The sequence below is a fragment of the Ambystoma mexicanum genome, chromosome 7q, assembly GCF_040938575.1.
Source record: "Ambystoma mexicanum isolate Mex_15411 chromosome 7q, UKY_AmexF1_1, whole genome shotgun sequence".
In the NCBI taxonomy this organism is placed as follows: domain Eukaryota; kingdom Metazoa; phylum Chordata; class Amphibia; order Caudata; family Ambystomatidae; genus Ambystoma; species Ambystoma mexicanum.
Window position 1 is genome coordinate 301,595,281 of NC_090941.1, and position 24,917 is coordinate 301,620,197.

General features: G+C 48.5%; 1 protein-coding gene across 12 annotated transcripts in view; it reads left to right on the plus strand.

Moving 5' to 3' along the window:
- The window catches only part of MYCBP2 (MYC binding protein 2), a 3,160,061-nt gene that overhangs the window by 832,531 nt on the left and 2,302,613 nt on the right, over nt 1-24,917 (plus strand). The window lies entirely within an intron of this gene.

A 24,917-nucleotide genomic window follows, 5' to 3' on the forward strand; every position in this document is an offset into this window, starting at 1 on the left:
GAACAGTTCCAAGAGTTAGAGGACAGTTAGAATAAACTCGGAAGGCTTACCCCCGTACTCAGATTCTTCCCAGGACTTGGTAGGTCAATGGAAGGTCAGAGGTTGCTTTTGCCACCGTTAGCCTAAGTCCTTGATTTGCATGGGGTTGCAGGTTCAAGCCGATTGCTGGTTGGTGTCTTTCGCTGGTGCAAAGACTCTCGGATGAAGAATGCAGAAAAACATGATGCAGGACCCCTCTTAGGACTGGGCACGATGCAGGTAAGCTGTTTCGGACAGGGGTCACCGCAGCACGGCGGCGCAAAGGGCCTCACTTGTCACTGTCAGAATTTCCCTCCTATCTCGGGTCCCCTTGACGCTAGGACTCCGAACTTTCGCTGAGGTAAGTCTTGTAGGACAAGCTGAGGATCCCCCAAGTTCCAGGACTCAACTCGGAAAAGTGACGTCGGCAGCACAGTAGCCCAAACTCAGAGCTGGTCAAACTCAGAGCTGGTCAGCCACAGGACGTTCCCGGGACACTTCTGACGGCTCTTCTTCACAGGGTACTGAGCAGCCGTCCGCAAAGGATGTTCCCTCCACTTCAAGGGTAGCAGCGCCTTCGCAGGACTGCTGAAGATCAAGATCAAAACAGGGCTCCACCGGGACAGCATCAGAAGTTGGTACCCAGGTCTCCTTCACTTGGATCTCCGGTCTATTCATGGATGTCACAGCTGGACAAGAGTCTTAGCTCCCTCAGGTTACTCCAGGGTCTCTGAAGAATGGGTGCAAGGGGCCTCTTCTTATCCTAATAGCAAGGTTAGAGCCGAAACTCCCACTAGCAGGACTAGCCACACACCCACCCCAGCAGTGGTCCAATCAGGACCACTGGCGGGAACACTTGTGCATCCCACTCAGACACACTGAAACCAGTTTGTGGATTGGGACAAGACAGTCCCATCCTACATTCTGTCAGCAAACACACATAGCCCTTCAAAAGCATCTGCTTTCCCGGGCACGGGGGGGTCCATATAAGGATGTTCCTGGCCTCACAGGCCAGAAAAAGGCTAAAAGACAAGATGGCCAAAGGACAAGCGAAAAACCATGTGGCATGGGCATGTTTGGCCACTAGCCACAGTTAGTATCCAAACGCGGTAAGGCTAAAACAAAAAGCACCAACAAATGGTAAAAAGTCACTGCTGCCACCAGCTTGTCCATTTAGCACTCCTAGACTAACGTCCCTGGGGACGACACGGGAACGGACACAGCCACGACGGGGACGGATGACGATGGTGGCGACGACGGGACGGATCTCCCATCACCACCGCCTCGGGCCTCCCCACCCGACGAGATTGGCTCCTTCCATGCCATGATTGCCAGGGCATCTGAACTTTTCCAGCTCTGCCCCGAAGAGCAGAAGAAGGAAGGCTTCCTCTACCAACGGCGCAAGGCCAAGAGGAAGACGGTCCTCGCAGTGCCACTCCTGGATGACATCTGGGCCAAGGGTCTTGCCCTTCTGAAGAACCCGCCCACGACGCCTGCCAAGAACGACCAGTACGAGAAGTAGTACCGGGTCCCGGACGTCGACCCTTGTGCCTTAGGGCACAGCCGACCCCGGATTCGGTCGTCTCAGCAGCAGCCAAGAAGAAAGCAGGGGAGGGGGGCATCGGCTTCAACGTCTACCTCCCCACCAGACGGCGAGATAAAGAAACTGGATGCCATGGGACGCGGCAACGACGATTAAGGTGGCCAGCGCCCTAGCGATTGTGGCCCGCTACGACAGGGAGTTGTGGTACAAGATCGCCCCCCCCCCCCCTGTTGGACTTCCTACCGGACGACAAGAGGGCAGAGGCCCTGGCGATCTTACAGGAAGGTGAGGTGGCGTCGGACCACACCAGAACGGTGGCCACGGACATTGCTGACACCGGTTTCTGCCAGTTGGGCAACAGCGTTTGCCTTAGACAGCGGGGGTGGCTCAAAGCGACGGATTTCCACCAAGATGTGCAAGCCAAGATTTCGGACATGCCCTTCGACGGGAACAATCTGTTTGGAGAGACAGTGGACGAGTCACTACAGGCCATCAAGACCGACACAGAGACGGCTCGGGCCTTGGGAGTTCTGCAGCAACGACAGCCGCCCTTTCGGAACTTCCGAGGCAAGCAAGGTGCCTCTAAAGGATTCGGCGGTGGTTCCTCGACGTACCATCAAGCGGCCCGTTCCTCATCGCAAGAAGCCTACAGGGGACGAGGCAAGTCAGGTGGATGTCGCCAAGGAGGCCAAGGCGGCAAGGCTGCTGCTAAGCAAGACTGAACCGGCCGTTGCGTCGGGCCCACACCGAAGCACTCCGGTGGGAGACCGGCTGACAAGGTTCGTCAGTGTGTGGGAATCCATCGTCACATACCGTTGGGTGCTGGATGCCCTGGCCCAGGGGCACACGCTCGAATTTCTAAAGAAGTGCCCCAGCATTCCTCCCGTGGCCAGGAAGGAAAACCACGTCCCTCTACTGCTGTAGGAGGTAAGGGCGATGCTCAAGAAAGGTGCCATCGAGCTCGTCCCAAAGAGGCTACGGGGCTCCAGAGTATACTCAAGATACTTCCTCGTCAGAAAGAAGACTGGAGGATGGCGCCCCATCCTGGACTTGCGTCGACTAGACAAGTACATCAAGGCACAGAAGTGCCGGATGGTCACCCTCCAGCACGTGCTGGGACAGTTGGAGGAAGGCGACTTTCTATCGTCGTTGGATTTGGAGGATGCGTCCTTTCATATCCCCATTCTAAAAGGACACCGAAAGTTCCTCAGTTTCGTGGTCCAAGGACGGCACTACCAGTTCAAGGCCCTCCCATTCGGATTGAAGTCGGCGCCCAGGGTGTTCACCAAGTGCCTAGCATCGGTGACGGCACGGATGCGCCTACAGGGGATCCACGTCTACCCCTACCTGGACGATTGGCTCATCCGAGCAAGCTCAAGGGAACTCGCCGTCGAAAACACAGCAAAGACTGTCCAGCTGCTCACGGACCTGGGATTTTTCATCAAATTCCCCAAATCCCACCTGGTCCCATCGTAGGTTGCACTGTTTCTGGGAGACAAGCTCGATACAGTTACGCGATTAGCCTCGCAGTCGGAGGAAAAGGACGTCTGCTGGCCACGGACGTGGCCAGGGTGAGGTCCATCAAGTCCCTTCTCGGGATGATATCCTCATGCATATATCTAGTGCGCCTGTGCAGGCTTCGGATGCGTCCTCTACAGGAGTTCCTCGACGCCCGTTGGATGCAAGCGACGGGCAGCTTCGAAGACAGTATCTCTCTCGAGACATTCCGCCAGGCGATCCGGTGGTGGGGCACCCGCGAGCATCTTGCGGCGGGCACGGACTTTCAGACCCCAGCTCACCAGTGGATGGTGACCACGGATGCCTCCCTGGAGGGGTGGGGAGCGCACACAGAGATCTTTGTTAGGCAGAAACCTGTGCAGTTCCCTCTGGGACCACTGCAAAAGATTTAGGACAACAGATTCACTTGGTAGCTGTGGCTGAGCAGTCAGACTTCCCTCAAGAAGAGTTAGGCAGTATACAGAGTATTCACAATAGGTCAAGAGCACACAATAGAACAAGTAAACACTGACCAGGGCTTGGTGTAAAAGAGATATAATTATTTATTTAAAACCGCATCTAGAAAAACACACAGGCACTAATAATAAGCAATTCAAAAACACGGTCACTAAAAGATATACACTCCCTTAAAAGAATATTAGACAAGTCTTAAGTAAAGCCCCACTTATTTTCAGACAGCGGTGAGCGCTTAACGTAGATGGCACTCTAATAGTTCGTTTTAAAAAGGGACAGAAAAGCATAGAACAATTGAAACAGATCCCAACACTTTTTCAAGAACACAACAAGGGAGGAAGGCAAAGTAAAACCGTGAAGTTAGAGTTCAAGAGGCTGGATCCACTTTCAGAGGATCCAAACGAAATGTGTCCAAGGTCACCAGGTTGTAGTGCACAAAGGTCTTGTAAAGGTTCAAAAAGGAATTGGACCACAGAAAGGGACCAGTTAGACGGTCAAGGCGGCCAGCCCAGTCCAGAAGGTTAAGGAGTTATTACCTTGTAGCAATCTTTAGAAAGGGAGGCCTGGCGGACACGGTACCTTAAAGTGATGAGAACGCGCCAGTGGGGGCATTTGTTCTGGCATCGGGTGCAAGTCGGTGCTTCGTCCGGGGGGAAGAGAGGATCTCGTCGTGGAGGAAGACAGGAGTCCGTTGCACTGCCAGGGAAGAAACCAGCCGCAGAGTTTCTCAGGTACAAGGAGCGGTCTGGTGATTCACGGTTCAGTGGTGAGTGGCTATCCGGCTGCCGGGGTGCTTGGCACGGGCAGTTCGACCACAAACCGGGCTGGGGTGCGAAGAAAGAAAGGAAAACTGGTTGTGCCCACCAGTCAGGGGAAGAAGCCTCTCCAGCCGGGAGATCTTCTCTGTCGTCGGGAAGTGGTGAGTCAGTTCTGCAGGGCTCCCCCGGTGGTGTCGTCGTGGTAGGTCGGCTCAGCTTCTCCCTCGTCGGATTCTCAGGTCCTGTGGCGACTTCTGAAGTTCCAGTCCCCAAAGCCCTGCTTTTATGCAGAAAACCCCCATTCACTCAGCCTAGCTGTCACTCAAACATGCTAAGTGGTGAGCCGGCCGGCTCAACACTTGGGCCAATCACACAAGAGTGCGACCTGAGTTGTCAAGGTAACTCGGTTCAGGGTGCCTAATCCCCCTCCCACACCCCCTGTGGTACCCAGACAGAGTGGCTCCACTTTTGGAGGCTTCTGTGGAGAACCCCCAAATAAGTGGAACAAAGGGCTCGACTTGGGTTGGAGTCACAGAAGAGAACACAAACGCCATTTTTGAATCGAGTCTTGGCAAAAAATACCAACCGGAGAATTAATATTAATTAAATAAACTGGCGGTATGTTCGAGGCTATGAGAATTAAATAATTAAAGTTGGTAGCCTCGAACAATGGGAAAATCCCATAGGAAAATATTTGCGGTCGAATATAAAAAGTAGTTTCCACTGCCACCAGCCAAAACTCGATCACGGGGGACGGAGACGTGCCCCCTCGACTAACAGACCCCGGGGCAATCTAATTGCCCCGACCAGTACATCCACAATATGATGGTTTGTACTGGTTTCTGTTAATAATTTGGGACTAGTAAAGCCAATGGTGACCTTACATGCCCTGGGAGACAGTAGTCAGTCCGAGGGTATGGAGTCTATGGTGGGGTGTCACTATGACACCCCTGTGTTACTGCACGGAGGGTGCTGTGTAACACACATAGGAAACACATGAGAACCTATGGAGTAAAGGACCCCATAGCCCATAAAACACATTACCAGTCAAAGGAATACCATTAATCATGTCCAAGAGTGGGAGGAAAAGAGTCTCACTCTTGGCAGGAGAAAAAAACAAACTCTAGAAATCCAGCAAAGCTGCTGGGGGACTCACTAGGTTAGGAAATTCAGCCTAAAGAGAGAATTCTCCCTAACCCTCTTCACGTGAGAGGCCTTTGGCTCCCGGAGGAGAAACCGCTCCACATCAACATCCTGGAGCTCGGAGCAGTCTTCTGGGCCCTCGGGTCCTTTCTCCCGTCCCTCAAGGGCAAGGTGGTGAGGATCTTCACCGACAACACCACCACAATGTTCTACATCTGGAAGCAGGGATGAACCAGATCCCCAGCACTATCCAAGGAAGCATAGGATCTGTGCATTGGGCCGTTGCCCAGGGGATGTTTCTGGTACCCTTTCATCTGGCAGGGATAAAGAACACCATTGCCGACTCACTCAGCAGGGAGCTGCGCTCGTGCCACAAGTGGGAACTGCGTCAGGATCAAGTGGATAGTCTCTTCCAGCGATGGGGCAATCCCCAGATAGACCTGTTCGCGACGGCAACAAACTCCAAGGGCCGGAGGTTTGCCAGCAGGTTTCCCAAGCCGAGGCGCATGTGCGATGCTTTCTCGTTCCTCTGGGACAGCCTGTTCCTGTATGCGTTCCCTCCGTTGCCGTTGCTGCTCCGACTCATCAACCAACTCAAGAGGTCCCGGTGCAGGATGATCCTCGTCGCACCGGCGTGGCCGAGACAGATCTGGTTCCCTGACCACCTGGTCTCGTCAGCGTCTCCACCAGTCAAACTGTCAACGGACGCGGATCTTCTCTCCAGAGAAGGAGGCGCCATCCTTCATCACGACCCGGAGTCGCTGAACTTGCAGGCCTGGCTCCTGCAGCACTACAGTTTGGATGGTACGATATCTCGGCTGACTGCAGAGGTTCTTGCAAAGGCCAGGGCGTCCTCAACCCTCAAGTGCTACGGACATAAGTGGAAGAGGTTCTCTGTCTGGTGCCGTGCACAGAAGATTAAGCCTCTACAGATTATGGCCCCTCAAGTGCTACCATAACTACTGTCGCTGGCCAAGGCTGGAGTAGCTCACGCTTCCATCAAGATACATCTGGCAGCGATCTCCCGATACACCAGAACTACAGGACGGCCGTCCTTTTGGTCTCATCGCCTGGTGAAGGAATTTATGAAGAGACTGTTCCGATCGTTCCTGCCGGTGAAGGCTCCAGCCCCGGCGTGGTTGCTCAACGTGGTACTGACCAGGCTCATGCAGGGGTGGACTGGGAGCTAAAAGAGGCCCTGGAAATAATGTTCAAAGTGGACTCCTATGACACACTTTAAGCAAGCCCTATGCTTTTCCTATGAGAAATTGTGGAAATGCCACACAAAAGAGGCCCAGGGTGCAGAGGCCCACCGGGAAATCTCCAGAGTTCCCTATAGGCCAGTCCACCCCGGGGCTCATGGGGGCGCCATTCAAGCCTATGCATTCGGCACCGTTGTAGTTCCTGTCGTGGAAAACAGCATTTCTTGTGGCCATCACCTCTGCATGACGAGTGAGAGAGATCCAGGCCCTATCCTGCAAGCCTCCATACTTGACTTTTCACGACATGAGGGTGGTGCTGAGGACGCACCCCTCCTTCATGCCCAAGGTGCCGTCGGACTTCCATCTCAACGAGCCCTTGGTGTTACCAGTTTTCTTCCCGTCGCCTTTGTCGCCGGCCGAGAAGACTTTGCACTCGCTGGATGTAGCTAGAGCGCTGAAGTTCTACGTGGACCGCACGAAGAGTTTTCGGAAAACGTCACAGCTGTTTGTGAACTTTGGACCTGTGAACCAAGGGAAGGTTCTCTCGAAGGCTTCCATTTCCAGATGGCTCTCCGGCTGCATTATGCACTGTCACCGGTTGGCAAATCGACCGCTGCCCGGCCGTCCGAGAGCCCGTTCGACCAGAACGATCGCTGCTACTACAGCGTTCCTGTCTGGTGTGCCCCTGCTGGATATCTGCAGGGCTGCTTCGTGGAGGTCGACGCACACCTTCACGAGATTCTACTGCGTCGATCGGGACTCCAGGGAGGAGTCCAGGGTCGGCGAAGCAGTGCTGCGCAACCTGTTCGCTTGAAGGTGGGCCTGGTGAAGAGCTAAGTGTTGCTTAATGTTGAGTTTATGTAATGCTTAATGTTGAGCCTTTGCCACCTCCCTTGGTTGTGCATGTGTGTACTGCTATGTAATAGAACAGTGTGGTCCAAAGGCCAATGTGAACAACCAGCGCTAATACTGAATATTAGGAATATAAAAAAGGCAGCGTTCAACTTGAAAGTTTGAGGGTGCCTGGACCAAGAACCCTCAGTAAGAGACAAGTTAAGTGTAATCAGTGAACTGCGCCAATTAACAATAGTACAATAACAATTGAGTTATATTTTTAATTCCATTACACAGCCTGACACGTGTTTCGAGCAAAGCTCTTTTTCAAAGGCTGTACATAGTTTCAAATATAAAATCAATAGCATATTCATTATTGTATACACATCATATCAATTGGGCAAACACCAAGGGGTTGAGAAGGGAAAGTGGCCAAAAATGAATGTGTAATACATGACAACAAAGTTAACCATGACAATATTGCACAACCATTATGGTTAAATAGCATGAGATGATAGTGAAAAAATTGCAAATTCGTACAGTCAATTACCGTTTGATAAAAGGCATCCATCCGGTTCCAAAACCAATAAAAGGGATGACAAAACACATGGTAAGAAAATAAGTGCGTGCGGTGATCAAACAACCATAGATGAATTAATATACCGAATCAACTAAAATAATCAAGACTATCTAGATATATTTACCGATGAACCTTGTCCAAGAAGAAATCTGTACAACAAAAATTCACAAAGATTACCGATTGCCATAGCTATTACGTCCATAGCCCAACCAAAATTCCACGACATTTTGTATAAAAAGTAAAAAGGAATTACCTTAATATTACTTGCAATTGCAATAACAATTAGAGGCAATCTGCAGTAATCCACGTACGAAGGGGAATTGTTGCCCGTAAGGATGCAATAATCAACCAATTCAGGATGACGCACGTATCCAATGTCAGTAGATGATTGAACAGTTAACAAGAAAGAAAAAAGGGGAAACAAGCACGGGATTAGGTGACAGCGCCTGATTGAGACACAGGGACCGTATCAAAAGAACATGCAGACCGCTTACCAGCCTTCCGGCAACAACAGTATCCAAAGGAGAGCGCGCGCGCGTAGTGCAGCTTGTGTAGTTAAGGAGGAAAACTAGATCGCGTAAGCATCAATGTTACAGAACATCCAGCGGCGCCCAAATTAGGTGAGGCAGAGGACCGGTTACAGTCTAGTGACATGCTCCTGAGCCGTAATTTGACACTTGGATCAACCAATTAATTGTGAGATTGAAGCGGATCTGTTAGTGCTATTACATGCATAATTTAGGTGTTAATACGGAATAAAAATAAAATTAGCGCACTGAAAGTAGTGAATCCTGGTTATGTAATCAACATACACACCCATTGGTGCTGCTAAGCCTGAATTACCACTTGAGACTACAATTTGATTGAAAAAATGATCCGAATCATCTAGCGCAATTATATATATTATTGTTGTGATAAGAAAGATAAGTCTTAGCGCTCTGAAAAGATATGTCATCCTAGGTTGTGTAATCAACCGCACACACCCATTAATTCATCACGGGGCATAACCAAAAAAGAACACCACTTCAAAATGTTAATGGACTGGCATAGAGATCCCCGGAGATTGTCCAGGATGTTGGCAGGAGCCTCCCCCATGTGCCCTAAGGGGTGTGGGAGTTGGGGGTCTTTGGCCCACATGTGGTGGCGGTGCCCCACGGTGCAAGTGTTTAAGAAAGAGGTGCTAAATTGGATGGAAGAGATCACAGGAATCAGGTTGGACCTGGACCCGCTGCAGTCTCTATTAGGGGTCCTGCAAAAAGACAGGGAAGAATACAGACTCCCTAGGATGTGGGAAGCAATGTTGAGGGCAGGGAGACTGGCCATAGCCCAGGGTTGGAAAAAAAAAAGGCTCCCCTCGAAAGAAACTTTGGAAGGGAAAGTACATAACATGATAATAGAAAGGCTGACAGCGGCAGTGCACAATAGGATGGAGGAGTTTCAAACAGAGTGGTGCTCTTTGTTGCTCAAATGGGGATTGGATGAAGGAAACTACAAGGTTAGAATAAACAAATGAATGGAACTTGAATCGGAAGGATGAGGAGCGAGACCCTGGAGGGAGCCGGCAGGGGTCCAAGACAGACATAATGAGGATAAGATCTTCCGAGACATGGACGAGGGAGAACTGCACCACTGAACGTGTTTGAGATTAGAAGGGGGGGGTTGAGGGAGGTGGGTGAAGGGAGAGGTGGGGGAAGGGGCAGGAACGGGGGGAGGGTTGGGTCGTGGGGGGGAAACCTAGATTGTTGATAGAATGGTGAGTTACACCTGTTACTATTGTTTTTCTTGAAATGTCTTGTTCTCTTTATGAATGCAAATAAAAATGAAGTTTAAAAAAAAAAAAAGAGGGTCCACAGTGAGTCTACACCGTGAAGCACACAATAATTCAATTCAGACAGGGATGTATATAAATGTAAATATTTATTCTGGGCCATAAACGCACACTAACAAATGAAACTGGCAGGTGATACTATCGCACAATACTCAATAAACATGTACATTCACTACATCTTCTTAAAATGCATTCAGATTACTTAATATAAAAGGTAAGTACATTAATGCAGTAAAGATTAAAACATGTTGCATGTGAGTTTCCCAAACTTCGGCAGTCCAATCCTTAAGAAGTCACAGGAGCTACAATGTTTCTCCCAAGAATGTATCTGTAGAAGGTAAGTGACTTGTGTTGGTGATTGTTCAAAAGAAGAGATGCAGCAAACTTACTAGGTAATTAAATTGTGTTCTTATCTTTCAGATTGTACTACGTTCGATTACCAAAAGGCAGTGGAAAGGATTGTTAGCATACAAAGGGACTGGTTCCCAATGTTGTCCTATAGAGCACAGGGGGGGACAAATGCTTTGCGTTTACTTACCCTGCTGACTCTGATTTTCCCAGATCACTTGATGGGTTTACTGAGGTTCGCTGGAGTTGGATTTCCTGCCATATGTTCGGTTTAGAGGTGCCCAGGAGCTGAAGGTGCAAGGTTTCTTAGTCCGGTCCAAATGCAAGTTGCAACCCATGGCAATGAAGAAATGCAAGCTTCACTTATTTAGGCCTCTTCAGGACTCTTCACAGGATGGTGGAAGGTGAGTTCCAGCAACGGCCACCGCAGACAGATGAGGGCTGGCATCCTTCCAGCCGGAGTTGAAGCTTCTCTAGGACACGATCCTTTGAGGCTGGGACGCTGACATTTACAGGGAAGGTGACTTGTAACACGTGCTGGCAACCATGGAACGGCGCCGCTTCTGGCGAGGTAGCCCACGAGAGAGCTAGTCATTCCACTGGTTGGTCCAGAGACATTTCATAAGACGCAGGACGGCTAGATCCTTGAAGGTGTCGAGACTAGTTGGTCCCACTAGTCCAAGGGCTCAAGCACCGCTCAGGGTTTTTGCAGATCAGGTATTCCAACAGGGCTACAGCTGGTCAGGAGCAGTTTTCAGTCGGGACAATACATTATTTGTTGCCTTTACGCAGTCTAGAATTGGACTTGCAATGACTAAACAAACAATATCCTGCTGGAAAGTCCTCTGTATCGCTGAATGCTATGAGAAGGCTGGGAAGGAAGTGACTTCAGGTGTTAAAGTACACTCCACTAGGGGTGTGGAGACTTCCTCTACGCTGCAAAGAGGACTACCCGTGAGGGAGATTTGTCAGGCTGCGACTTGCTCATCACTCCACCTATTTGTGAAACACTAAAACCTTGATGTGGCCTGTGGGGCAGACACCCAGTTTGGGAGAGCGGTGTTGCAGAGCTTTTTTGTCTAAGCCTTCACCCCGCTGCCTAGTGCTGCACTGCTTTGTGAGTCTATCAAGAGGAGCAATCTGCCTGCAAATGTAATCCTTTGAAGGAGAAATTACTTAATGGTAATGTACTTTCTCCAGCATTGGTATCTTTCATGGATTCACATGCTTAGAATATTCCCCGTCGACAGACTGGGAATATTCTAAGCATGTGAATCCATGAAAGATACCAATGCTGGAGAAATGGAGTTACAGGTAAACTATTCCCTTTTATAGATTCTTCTCCTGCATGGGGGGTGGATAAGCACTACCAAAGTCAATGGATTTAGAAGAGTGCCTTTAGGGAGCCAGGACAGCCAAAGTTATTTGGACACAATCTATAGTTCTGATGCACTTCTTGGATGAAAGTCTTGCACAAAGTTAGAGGGTTCAGAAAAATCACTTGTAGGATCTTTTGTAAGGACCACAAGGGAGTTGAAATCCACTCAGAAAGTAAGCAGGTGTAAGTCTCAAGTGAGACAGCACGGCTGCTGCGGCAGTACTTGGGAAGGTTTGGCAGATAACGGGTTCTCTTCGTTTCTGCGGCACTTTGCGGTTTCGGTGCTTTGCAAACAGCACTGATGCAGAACAGTGGACAACGGATTGGCTTTCCTTGCTCCCTCGGTCCTGCACTCAGGTGAGGGGACTCTGGAGTGTCCTTAGGATGCTCCTGGAGCTTTTGGCCAGATTTGTTCTGTGGCAGACAGTGCACTCGGTTGTGGACACACAACCCCTGGCATTGGGCTTCTGCAGCAATGGTGAGGCACAGCAAATCGGGGAGTTTGTCTCGGGGTTAGTTGGTCCCACTAACCCAAGGGGAGAAGTCAGTTCGTCAGCTTTTCTGTCGAGGTGAAAAAGGTCAGCACAGCTGCAGGTCTTCACCGGGCAATTGAAGGCCCAGGAGGTTGCAGCGGGCTTCTCTTCATGGGCTCTTCTTCAAATGTTTCTTCCAGTGGCCGACTCTGCCTGTAGTCACAAGAATCTCACCTTTTTAAGCAAGTTTTCCCATTCATGCAGAACCTAGGCTGTCAATCACACAGCCAGCCGGCCAATCAGGACTAGTTTAATTCAGGCATTCCTAGAGACAAAGGACAGGGGAGTTTCTGGACCCTCCCTCACATCCTGCCCTTCCAGACACATTGTAGCCAGGGGCGGGCGTAAGGGCTGAGGCCCGCCAAAGGCAAGACGAAGGGCTCAAAGACGTCTCAACGCACAGAGTAAAAGCCAAGAAAGCCCTCACAAACAGGAAATGGCGAAAAACGAAGACTGGGGCCATTTTGGACACACATGGGTGCTGTATTGCAGCTGAGGGGTAAGCCTGCAGTAGAAAAGCACAACGGTAGGAAAAAAGTAAACCACTGCCACCAGCCATTTAAAGTAGTGAGGGTAACAAAACAAATTACATGAGAAGGTAGGATAAGGGGATACTAAGTAACCCCCCAGCACTCCACATAAGATGTGGTGTGCTGGACCTACAAAGAGAAACAGCAAGTAAAGTCAATTTCACTTTACTATTCTTGGGAACTGCAGTTCAAGAAAAGGTAGTTGCACCTTAAGGGAAATACAAATGATTTCCCAGTGACACTGCACGGAAGGTGCTGTGTGTCACTATATAAAAGCAGATGGCTATGCAGTTTGTCGGACTCTAAAAACAGTGAAAACATAAAATCCAAATCAGGTAAAATCACATGAGTGAGAAAAAGGCCCCACTTACTAAGGAGTTAAAATCAGCCCCAAGTCCAGCTAAAGAGTCGGGGGGGTCTCAAGGTGGGAGGAATTTAGCACAAAATGAAAATTCTCCCTAACACAGAGGAAGAAAGAACTGAGGTTATGAGAAGCAGTTTGCTACGCTTATAGGGCAGCAGTGTAATATCTGGGGTGAAGGAAGCAGATCATTGGAGATGAGTGATGCTGAGCTACACTACTCGCCCTGCTGAAGACTTCCCCAGAAAAGCTAGCGCTAGAGAATATCCATCAGAAGGATCTGTAGGAGGAGAATCCATAGAAGGAACATTACATGGAAAGTTGTTTTCCCACCATTCCCACAATATGTTGGAGGAAGCTATTTGGTGGGCGAAAAAGGCATCATTTACCATGGCCTGTTCCACATGAAGGAAAGGCAGCTGTTGCTGCTCTACTAAGAAAGGTACCCATTTCTGCAATTTCACAGAGAAATCTGCGCATTTACGAGGTATTACTATTGAATGTTGGTGCTAGAGAAGATTCCCACGTTGGCTTTCCTTTCTCAATCTTTTCAGGTGGTGTGGGGAGAGCATCATCTTCCATGTCCTGCCTATTTGCAATCTTATGCAATCTTAATTCTCGACCATGAGTATCTTCATTAAACACATGAGCAACTGTCCCACCTCCCCAATTATTGAATGAAAAGGTATAATTTAACTCTGAGAGATATATTTTCATTCTTTGTCACAGAGAAGGTTTCGACTGGCACCGACAGCAATGCATGATAGGATACTGATTTTTGCTTAATGCCTTGAAGTGTCGGCTGTCTTTTTTTTTTCTTCCTCTTTTCATATCGAACTGCCTGTTCATTGCGTTGTTATATTTTTTGTATGTGGCACAGACAGAGTTCTGCAGCAGAAAAGTGCTTTTGATTGAGGAACTCTTGACGAAAATTTAAAATCGGCTGCACCATTTAGATCATTTTTTTAAGCAATGTTGATGTATTTGAATTACATGTTCTGAGATCTCGCACGTCTACGGAGCAATTCGTTGTTCATTTAATGAAGATACCCATGATTGACAACTTGGATTACAAGTAAGTAACTTCTCCTTTTGGGTAATTTGCAGGGGAAGGATTGCATCAGCATAGTGATCTTAGAAGGATACCAATGGTGGGGAACCAGTGTTAGAGGTAAGTAACTTTTCTTCTCTTACAGACTTCAGGGTGTTGTCAGGAGGCAACTTATTTATCCTTTCCATTCTTGTTTCTTTTTCACGACTTCTTGTTGTCCACCACCTTTCAAAAATCAAATGATTTTATTTTTGTTTGCTTGTCTAATTCACAATCTATTAGCCATTGCTTTTGCTTCTCCCTGCTTGCTGCTTCACTCTAGGCTGCGTAGTCTTGGTATCCTTTCTTAGTACGTGTGTACTGTCAAATTGCATCAGTAAGTCACACCCCTCCAATGACCTTAAATCAGTGGTATTCAAACTTTTTTTATGCAGAGGCCCCCTTGAGTAAAAATATTGTTGCGGATCCCCCCTTGATTAAAAATGTTGTTGGAGCCCCCTCCACCACAGATGCCATATCTTCTTATATGTTCTATTAAAAGCAGTCACTGTACTTGTCTTTTTAAGAGCCTCACACCTGACACCCCCTTGACATCGTTGGGGCCCCCCTAGGAGAGGCCAGCACCCCAATTTTGAAGACAACTGCTCTAAATATTGTGCCTTTTGTCCCAAAGCCTATTTATGTACTGCTGTTAGATGAGTTGTCTTTGACTTGTCTACTATGCCCCACCTCTCTTTTTACCTTATTTTCCATGTCTTGCTACCAAGATCCTGCCTCACTGACAGGTTATTTCAACGGATGCTGTCTACGGCTATTGCTCTGCCTTCTGTTTTGTTCAGTTATCAAGTATTTGCTTGTTCTTCCATCACACTATTCCATGGTTACATACTAATTATTACCTTTCCATGTCCATACGCTGACCACACGCGAAGTCCCTTGTTCTAATTGTGCTATTCTCTTCAGAAGGCCCCACCTTAACCCTTATCCAGCTGCTTGGGGCGGAATCATGGTGGTTTGGGTGCTCAGGACAGCATGTCTTCACTACTATGCTTTACATTTGGGTGCCGTTTCTCCTCTGGTTCACTTGGCAGCCCCTCTTGGGAGTAGAGCTCTTTATCAACTGAAACTGCTGAATTAACTGTGGGGTCTTGTTACGCAAAGTTTGTATGCAGTAACCTCTGGGACCACTACACACAACTCAGACTACAGGTATAGGCAACCCAACCTTTGGTATAAGCTTGTACTACACAGTTTTGGTAGCGTGTTGAGCAGCCACACTTATCTCAAAAGGGGTAAATGTGAGCTGTAGTGGAGGTACATGGAGATTTACAGTTACAGTTATTCAAATAAACTCTTACACACTAAGGTTTTTTGCATAAAAAATCATTTATCAGTCAGAAAGCCTCCTTCAGAAGGGAGCAATATAATAGTAACGCACAAATACACTTCAATACTGTACACTCTTAGTTTCTAAATCAGTAAAGACCCTTTTGGGATGGCCCACAGACACAACCTAGTTCCACAGGCGAGTCCAATAACTAGGATGCTGGGGACATTAATATCTTACTGTTGGAATACTTTTAGGAGTTGGTAAAAGGCAAAGGTTATTAGAACCCAAGGGACCACAAATATTCTTAAGCAGGCACATACTTTTGGATCCTCCCAGAAGAGTAATAGAATTCAATAGGCTAAGCCAAAGTCAATGGGCAAAAGTCTTGTATAGGATGAAGCACTTCTGATTAGTAAATGGGAAAAGGCTTTGCACACGTTCTTAGGAGTATTTGATGAGAAGAAGAATCAAATGTAGGGCCACAAGCTGATTAGACTTGTGAGTTGTAGAAGTTTCAAGCAACTCTACAGTAAGAGGTAAATTCTCTTAGACTTGTTTTGCAGTACCTTTGAAATGAAGAAAAGATGCATCTGATGACTTCTGTTCCTGTGCAGCTCTGCTGATCGAACTGTTCCTGGGCCTCAGTCGTGGGGACAAGAGGGAGGACTTCGGGGGACTCCTGCAATGCACTGGGACGGTCAAAACTTGCAATCGGCAAAGTTCACTTTCAGTGTCTGTTCAGTGTTTCAGCTTCTCGGGTCTACTGCAAATAGCAACACTGTTGTTCCTGGCTGTCGAGATGGACACTCCTTGCTTCTGGGGTCCCCTTACTCTGTTGAGGGGGCTCAGGCTTGGTCAGTCCTGCTTCCTGGGATTCCGGAGGATCTTCCAAAAGGTCTAGCACAGTTTAAAAGCAAAGCACACAATCTGGTGTTCCTCTCCCTGGTTATACCGTTTTCAGCAGCAACTCTGTGGAAATTCAACCAGCTCCGAGATGTCCACGTGGCTTGCTTTGGAGTTGATTGCTCCCACCAACTCAAAGGGAGAAGTCGTCCTTGCAGATGCTGCTCTGTCGATGCAAACTTGGCATTTCGGCACTGCAGCAGTGCTTCCCCGGGCAAACCAATGGTCCAGGAGTTGCAGCAGGCGTCCTCTTCAAGCTCTTCTTCGGTTCCTTCGTCCAGTGGTCGACTCTGCCTGCCAAGCCAAAGGACTCACCTTTTATTCAGTTCTCTCCCATTCATTCCAGCCTAGCTGTCAATCACCCAGCAGGGGGGCTGTCCTTACCGGACTGTCAGCCGGCCAATCACCACAGAGTGCATTTGGGTCTCCTAGGAGTCTAAGCACAGGGAGTTTCGGGCACCTCCCTCACTTCCTGCCTACCCCAGACACTCTGGAGCCAGAAGCGGGTTTCACTCGTGTATCCTGCCAAAGGCAAAATGAATAAAGAGACCAAACCTGGTTTCGCGCGCAGAGTAAATCTCAAGAAGGAACTTTCCACAAAGAAATGGGGGAAAAAGAAAACCAGGAGCCATTCTGACAAAGATGGCGCCCGTGGTTGCTTTACAGCAGCTGTGAACGCAGCTCACGATAAATGCACACCATGGTAGTTTAAACGAAAGCACTGCCACCAGCCATTAAATTAGGAAAGGGTAACATAAAAAATGTTACATGAGAAGCTAGACCAAGGGGATACTAGGTAACCCCACCAGCACTCTATTGTAAGATAGTGTGTGCTGGGTCTAAAAAGTTACAATGGTAAGCATAGTAAATTTCACTTTACTGCTCTGGGAAACAGTAGTTTATCCCAGAGAAGGTAGTTAAACCTTTGGGAAATCTGGAAGACTTCCCGGTGTCACTGCACCGAAGGTGCTGTGTGACACAATGTAAAAGATGATGCCTATGGAGTTTGTCAGACTCCACAACCAAAAGAAACACACAGGTAAAATCCACATTAAAATACATGAGTGGTAAAAAGGGTTTCGCTCTCTAGGGTTAAATAAAAATAAAAGTCCTCAAAATCCAGCAAAGTTGCTGGGGGTCTCTAAGGTGGAGGGAATTAGCACATTTCTGAGAATTCTCCCTAACACATCAATTTAATACTATTTTGAGTCAGCCTCTCACTTACTGGATGGACCTCGGCTACATCTCCCCGGCCTGATCAGGGATGCCTGCCTGAAGGTTTTATTGCAGTATAAACACTGTGCCGATCGATTCACGGTGGGTTTCTTCTTGATGTGGCAGCCATCCAACTAAATTGGCTCCTCTGCAATACTCTGATCAGGTCTGGGAGGCCCTTCTTACCAGCACCAGAAGCTGATTTTTCTGCCTGTATGTTTCTGTGCTACTCGATACATTTTAAATAAATGAACGTGGGGACTGGAAACTCACATATTTTGTGCCTTATCAGCAGAGCACACTACTATCCTTTAGAGGTTGAAGAAAAGGGCACCAATTGGAATTTGGCTCTGATTGTGAAGAGTTTACATTTATCAACTAAAATATGAAAATATGAATTACCTTCTTAGGTGTCGAGTCATATTATTTGGTGCTGGTACATAAGCTTAATTTCTGAGGCTTGTGGAATCTGTTTAGATCACATGCTTTGCATAGTCCGACATCTAGTGGAAGCTGCAGAGTATTACAGTTGTTTTCGAAACCCGAAAAAGGACGGCGACAGGGCGTGCCAGTAATACTATTCCTAGTGTGACGTCCACTGTACCCATGATCCCTCACGTGTCGAGGTTCCTCAGATTGTTTTCTTCCGCCATGCTAGACGGATGTGTATATCGGAGTTCCTTTCGGCGATAAGCCATTGACGTTGTATAATTACGATAGTTTTTCTTTCTATCCTTTCACCGACTGCCGTAACACCACGCAGAGGAAAGAGAAAGAACCCTGCCCGTCGGACACCATCTCGACGGACCGTACGACCTTGGAAGGCCGCCCCGGGCCTCGGCCCAGACAGTAGGGAGAGTGGGGGGAGGCCATTACTAGGCCATTTTAGAATGTATATTCTCCCCTTCCTAAACTTTGTTCGCCCGGCTGACATTTCCTTAACCCAGAATTATGGAAAACGCACCATTTAAGTTTTGCCCTAAGTGTAACCATAAATTTCCCCGGGTAGACAAACATTTAGTTTGCAACTTGTGTCTCCCGAGAGACCACGGCGAAACGTCTTGTCGAGGGTGCAGGCTCTTCAAACCTAAGATGTTGAAGGACCGTTCCACTAAGCGCTGGGCCCACTACGCCAGGCAACTTCAGGGCATGGAGGTAGAGGGAGCCTTCAGCGATGGCAGCGATGCCGTACTTTCGGACGGCGAGGGCACCGGAGTAACGTCAGCTACTCAAGCGCAGGCCCCCGACCCCTTAGGACAGGCCGGCGGCCCTGTTGTGGGGACTACACCCGGCGGCGGCAGCGCTACAAAAGCACACACCACGAAACACATAAGCCCCAGTCGCCATTTGACAGATGAGTCGAATACTCGACAACGGTCGACACCCCGTGAACGGTCCACTGACTCCCGGTCCTCTGGGCAATCTCGTTCAAGATTGCCACAAGACAGGGCTAAGACGTCGAAATACGGCAAGGGTGTCGCACGTAAAACACCTTCCGAAGATCGTTCGTCCACGGACGAAACCTCGGCTCCCACACTCGAAGTTCGACGTTCTTCATCTGGTAAAATGTCAGGCCCCAAAAAGTCTGTTACACACTCCTCTGGGCCCCAGGGTGGGGAAAAACACCATAAAAATCCTCTAAGACCCCTCATAGGGAGAAGAGTTCTACTAGGGACAGGTCTTCACAAAAGGGAATTTTGTCCAAGCCCATAGAGAAACCCAAGGACTCTAGGCCTAAGCTTATACCTCCTACTAATGAAGATATGGGTATTCCCAACATTGTAATCCCAAATTCAAAGGAATGGTCTTCGCAGGATATCGATAGTTATGCGAAGAATGACCTTTATGGCGAATTTCTTTGAAAAAAAATCCAGATTACCGACATAGTTTTCAATCCACTCCTCCCACATCAGCCTCTTTTGGCTCTCAACCCTCTGCCTCTCAACCCCCTGCTAGGAGGGCTCGCTCTGATGTCCCCGCACAGGGCAGAATTATAGATCTATATGACCCTGAAATAGATCCAGAAGACCAAGATCTTTCATTTGTGGAAACATCTGACCCTCAACTTATTGATGAGGACACAGACTAACTTTATTATGGGGACAATGAGGACCCAGACGCAGACCAGGAGGCGAACATGTATTCCATAGATTCTCCTATTAATCGGGACCCTCCAGTGGTAGATTCCCCTGTAGACCATCAACCCCTCCTCAACGAAGTCTTAGCCAAAGCGGCGGAACACTTCCGTATTGACACACAGGATGTACAGGAAGACAGACTTCCCTAAACAATTATTGGGAGACAAAAAGACTGTAGGGCAGTTTATCCCACTGCTAAAATCTGTTTAACGTAGCATTCAACCTTCTTTGGAGGCACCTAATCTAACACGGACCGTTAACACGCGTGTGGAAAAACTGTTCAGGCCTGCACCTTCAGACCCCTTATACATAAGAGGCCAGTTAAAACCAGACTCTTTGGCTGTTACCACAACAGGAAAGAGAGCAGGCACACCCTTTGCTTCCTCCGAGGCTCCACCGGATAAGGAGAGATGTATCCAATGGGCAGAAAGGTCGCCACTTCTGCAGCCTACCAAACAAAATTGCTAACAATGCTACACTTTTGGCAATTTACAACTGCCATAAGTGGGAGTAAGTTTCCACGTTGCTCATATCCGCACCCAAGCCACTTAAATCTCAACTAGCTCAGGTGGCAGCAGACAGAAGAGCTGTATCTACTTGTCTCCTCAAGTCAAATTTTGACGCGGCTGACAATGCAGGGAGGGTCATCGCAGAGGGGCACTATTATAAAGAGGCACGCATGGCTTCGCCAATCAGGCTTCAGGCCAGAAACACAGGCCACCCTAATAAATATGCCGGTGGAACCTGATGTGCTCTACAGCAAAGCTGTAGAAGACGCACTTAAGACCGCAACGGATGAGTATGATACTCTAAAATTCTTAGGTCAGCTCACAAACGAGCCCACGGGGCAAAGAGGTAACGGTCATTTTTGCTGCTTTCGGGGCCAAAATTCTCAGAGGGGATCAGGATACAACCAAGGCCAAGGTTCCTATGGTAATAATCAAGGGCAAGCCTTTCAAGGCTATCCACAAGGACAATGTAGAGGTTGTGGTAATCGGGCCCAGGGCCCAGCTCGAGGTGGCACCCCACCTCAGAGCAAGTGACTTTCCGCTCCAGGTACCCTCCCGTGCATCTCCAGTAGGACGACGCATTTCCAACTTCACCCACGCATGGGAGGGTATCACCTCGGACAGATGGGTGCAGTTCACAGTAGCAGGGGGCTACTGCATAGAACTACTTCAATGTCTTTGCGACCCTTCCCCCGAGACAAAGGTTCCACTCAGAGGAGAAATAACAGCGCTTCTATTAAAGGACGCCATAGAAGTGGTCCCAGGTAAACGGGGGTATTTATTCAACTTACTTCCTTGTGCCAAAAAAAAATCTAACTATGCGCCCAGTATTAGATTTGCGGCCTGCGAACAAGTATGTCAAGCCACAAAAGTTCTGCATGACTACGCTACAAGAAGTAATCCCGCTTCTAAAAAAGGGGATTACATGGCAACACTGGATAATAAAGATGCCCATTTTCATATTTCATTGTTCCCAGCGCACAGATGATTCTTGCGTTTCAAGATAGCGAACCAGCACTACCAATTCAAGGTGCTGTCCTTCGGAATAGCCTCAGCTCCAAGGGTATACACCAAGGTACTGGCGGTGATGGTAGCGCACCTACGCAGGGAGACAATACCAGTGTACACTTACTTTGACGACACGCTCATAACGGGGGAATCACCTCTGATTTGCAGACAAGACATCAAAACATCTATCGACCTCCTCTTTCAATTGGGCTTCTCAATCAACGAGAAAAAATCAAGCCTGGTGCCAAGCACTTCCAAACAGTTCTTATGAGCTATCCTAAACACAGAGGAAGGATTGGTCTTTCCCTCAGAGGGGAGAATAAGAAATCTGTTACTGCAAATAACACATTATCAGGCCGGCCGCCAGATAAGCGTGCGCAAAGCGATGCGTTTAATAGGCATGATGCCATCTTACATATACCTGGTTCCTCACGCGCGCCTGCGTCCCATACAGGAGTGGTTGGCGAAACAATGATCTCAGGCAAGCGGTCAGTGGGACGATCTAGTGGTCGTTTAGCCAACACTGGCACAAAATCTTCACTGGTGGACGAGAGAAAATCTGACGAAGGGGAAACCCTTCTACGACCCACAGATACAGGCAGTGGTCACAACAGATGCCTCACTGGCAGGGTGGGGGGCTCACTATCTTCACCACACAGCGCAGGGTCTGTGGTCTCACACTGCAGCTCAGAGCCACATAAATGTGCTGGAACTTCTGGCAGTATTAAAAGCCCTTCAGGCGTTCAAACCTCATTTAACGAACCTGTCGGTGCAGATCCTGATTGACAGCACCACAGCAATGTTTTATATCAACAAACAGGGGGGGGGGACGCTCTCCAAATCTATTCAGACTTGCACAGAAAATCTGGAAATGGGCACTCTGACGGAAAATGTTCCTGTCATCACAACATGTTCCAGGGGAACGTCATGCTCTAGCAGACTTATTGAGCAGAGATCCCCTATCAGAGGAACACGAGTGGCGTCTACGCAAAGAAGTCGTAGAACACCTCTTCTCTCAAAGGGGTTTCCCAACTATAGACTTATTTGCCACAAGCGAACATTGTCAATGCCCAGACTTCACGTCCAGGTTCCCCCAGCCAGGCCCCAAGGGGAACGCCCTATGGATGAACTGGTCAGGGAAGTTTGCCTACGCTTTTCCCCCAAATCCTCTCATGAGGAAAGTGGTGAACAAGTTACACAAGGAACCGATGACGCTGATCCTTGTTGCTCCTATGTGGGCAAGACAACCGTGGTATCCACATCTGCACAGACTGGCGATGTGCGATCCCATCAAACTCCCGTGTCAGTTCAACTTACTCACCCAGCATGGAGGACTAACGGTGCACCCACAGCCACACACTATGAACTTGGAAGCATGGCTCCTGAAGTCAGAGTTCGGACATCTCAATCTACCACAGAGATGTATGGATATCTTGAAGGAATCAAGAAAACTGAACACTAGGCACTGTTACTATGATAAATGGAAACGATTCGTAATTAGGTGCCAGAATAAGCAAATAACCCCCATTGATTGTACTCCTTCAAACATCCTAACGTATATATGCTCCACTTACTAGATGCAGGGTTAGTGTTTAACTCCCTAAAAGTACACCTGGCGGCTTTGTCAGCCTACACCACTCCCATAACAAGGTCATATGGTGGAAGGTACCTGTCATCAAAGCATTTATGGAAGGGGTAAAGAGACTCCACCTTCCAATCTCTAACCCATTGCCAGGTAGGGACCTAAACGTGGTACTTGCTAAGCTCATGGGACCCCAATTCGAGCCTATGCACAAGTATAGTCTCAAACACCTGACTTAAAAAACTGCCTTCTTAGTAGCCATCACTTCCATAAGAAGGGTCAGTGAAATCCAAGCTCTGTCAGTGCAGTATCCTTTCTTTACTATACATAAGGACAAACTGGTTTTACGGACTCACCCTAGGTTTTAACCTAAATTAATCTGTCATGATCTCTGCTTCCAAAAGGTCAGGGTTTTCCCAACTCCTTTGGAAGCAGATCCATAACCCAGGTTCCGAGTGCCAACCAGTCCCAATTGGGACCTTTTGGACCCAGTCCTGGCGCCAGTGGCACCAGGCTCATAAATATGCCCAGTCCCAGCGCTGGAAGCGCCGGGCTCATAATGCTTGGGTGGATTTACCTTCAGCAGACCATGCTGCTTACTTGCCTGCCAGTTGAGCCTCTGATCCTCTTCTGTTTGGAACTACTTTTCCTGTTGGCTGGGGCTGGAGCCACTCCCTAGATTCAGAACACTGGAACTCTTCTGGAAGGCAGGAACTCTTTTCTTACCAGGAACTCTTTTCTTACTTAGGCGTGGCTGTGGAAGGAGACACCTAAGCACTACAGGAGGCTATTTAAACCACACCCGGTGGATGAATCTTGCTTTGCGTTATTCTGCAACCTCTGCAGCAGAACGCTCATCGTGTCTTCTGCATCCGCTCCTGGGCCTAAGGAAAAAGGCTTACCATCCTGAATCCAGTCTTCAGCAACACCTATAAAGACAAGAAAGAACAGGTTAGCATTCCGGCATCTGAAAGGCAAAGGTTTACCATCCTGAATCCAGTCTTCAGCAACACCTATAAAGACAAGAAAGAACAGGTTAGCATTCCGGCATCTGAAAGACAAAAGTTTACCAACTCTTCGCACGCTCCGGAGGCCTTCGGCGCTGCATCCCGCATCTGAAAGACAAAACAAGGTGCGTTTAAAGACATTGGGGAACTTTAATACTCACGTGCCATTACTCCTTTCCACATCTAATCCAGTGGGTATTCCGGCACCCTGCAGCCGCTCCGAACTCGTACCTGCAAAATAAAAAGACAGTTAGAGCGCATAGTGAAGCAGGCAACAAGCGCTTACTTACGTGCTTCCAGGCGCTTCTATTCATCACACGGGCTCCATCTTCAACTCACTTCAGCCCGTCATCCGCCATCGCCGGAACCCTGCAAAACAAGAGACATCATTACTAAAGACTTTTAAAGACATTAGAATGACTCGAAACTTACCGTTCGTGCAGTAAACGACGGACAGCAGTCCTCTGAAGTCAAGAGGCCTGCGCTACCTATCCAGTGAAGAAACTGGTTACAGCACCCTGCCCCGAGGCAGATGGAGAGCTCGGCATTCACTTACCTAAGGTGAGAGCGTTAACCTTTGGGGGTCTACAGGAGAGGAGAAGAGGAAAGAGATAGGGACACCCCAATAACCCCAGTTCATTAACCCCATATTTTCTATCTGCAGACATCTTACTCTACACGTCAGGCATACAGTGCACAGAGGTCCAGCCCAAAGAGCCAACCGGGTGCTACACATCACCTTTGAAGATACGGTAGTCGCCCAGTCAAGACCGGCGCCTCTGCGAGAATCAGGTGAGCGTTACAGAATCTCTAAATTCCATGTAAACCATTCTATTGAGCTGCCGGCTTTCTTCCAGGAACCCAAAAGCTCTGCTGAAAACTTCACACACTAGAGGTGAGGAGAGTGGTCCTCGATTACGTAGACAAGACCAGACCGCTAAGAAAGACAGATCAACTGTTTGTCTCCATATTGCCTGGCAGAGAAGGAGATTGCATCTCTAAGAATGCCATCTCTAGGTGGATAGTCGGATGTATCCAACTGTGATATTCCCTATCAATTAAGACACTGCCTTTTACGCCAATGGCCCACTACACTAAATGTACTGGAGCCACTCTGGCTTTCATTGCAAATGTCCCCTTAGACAGA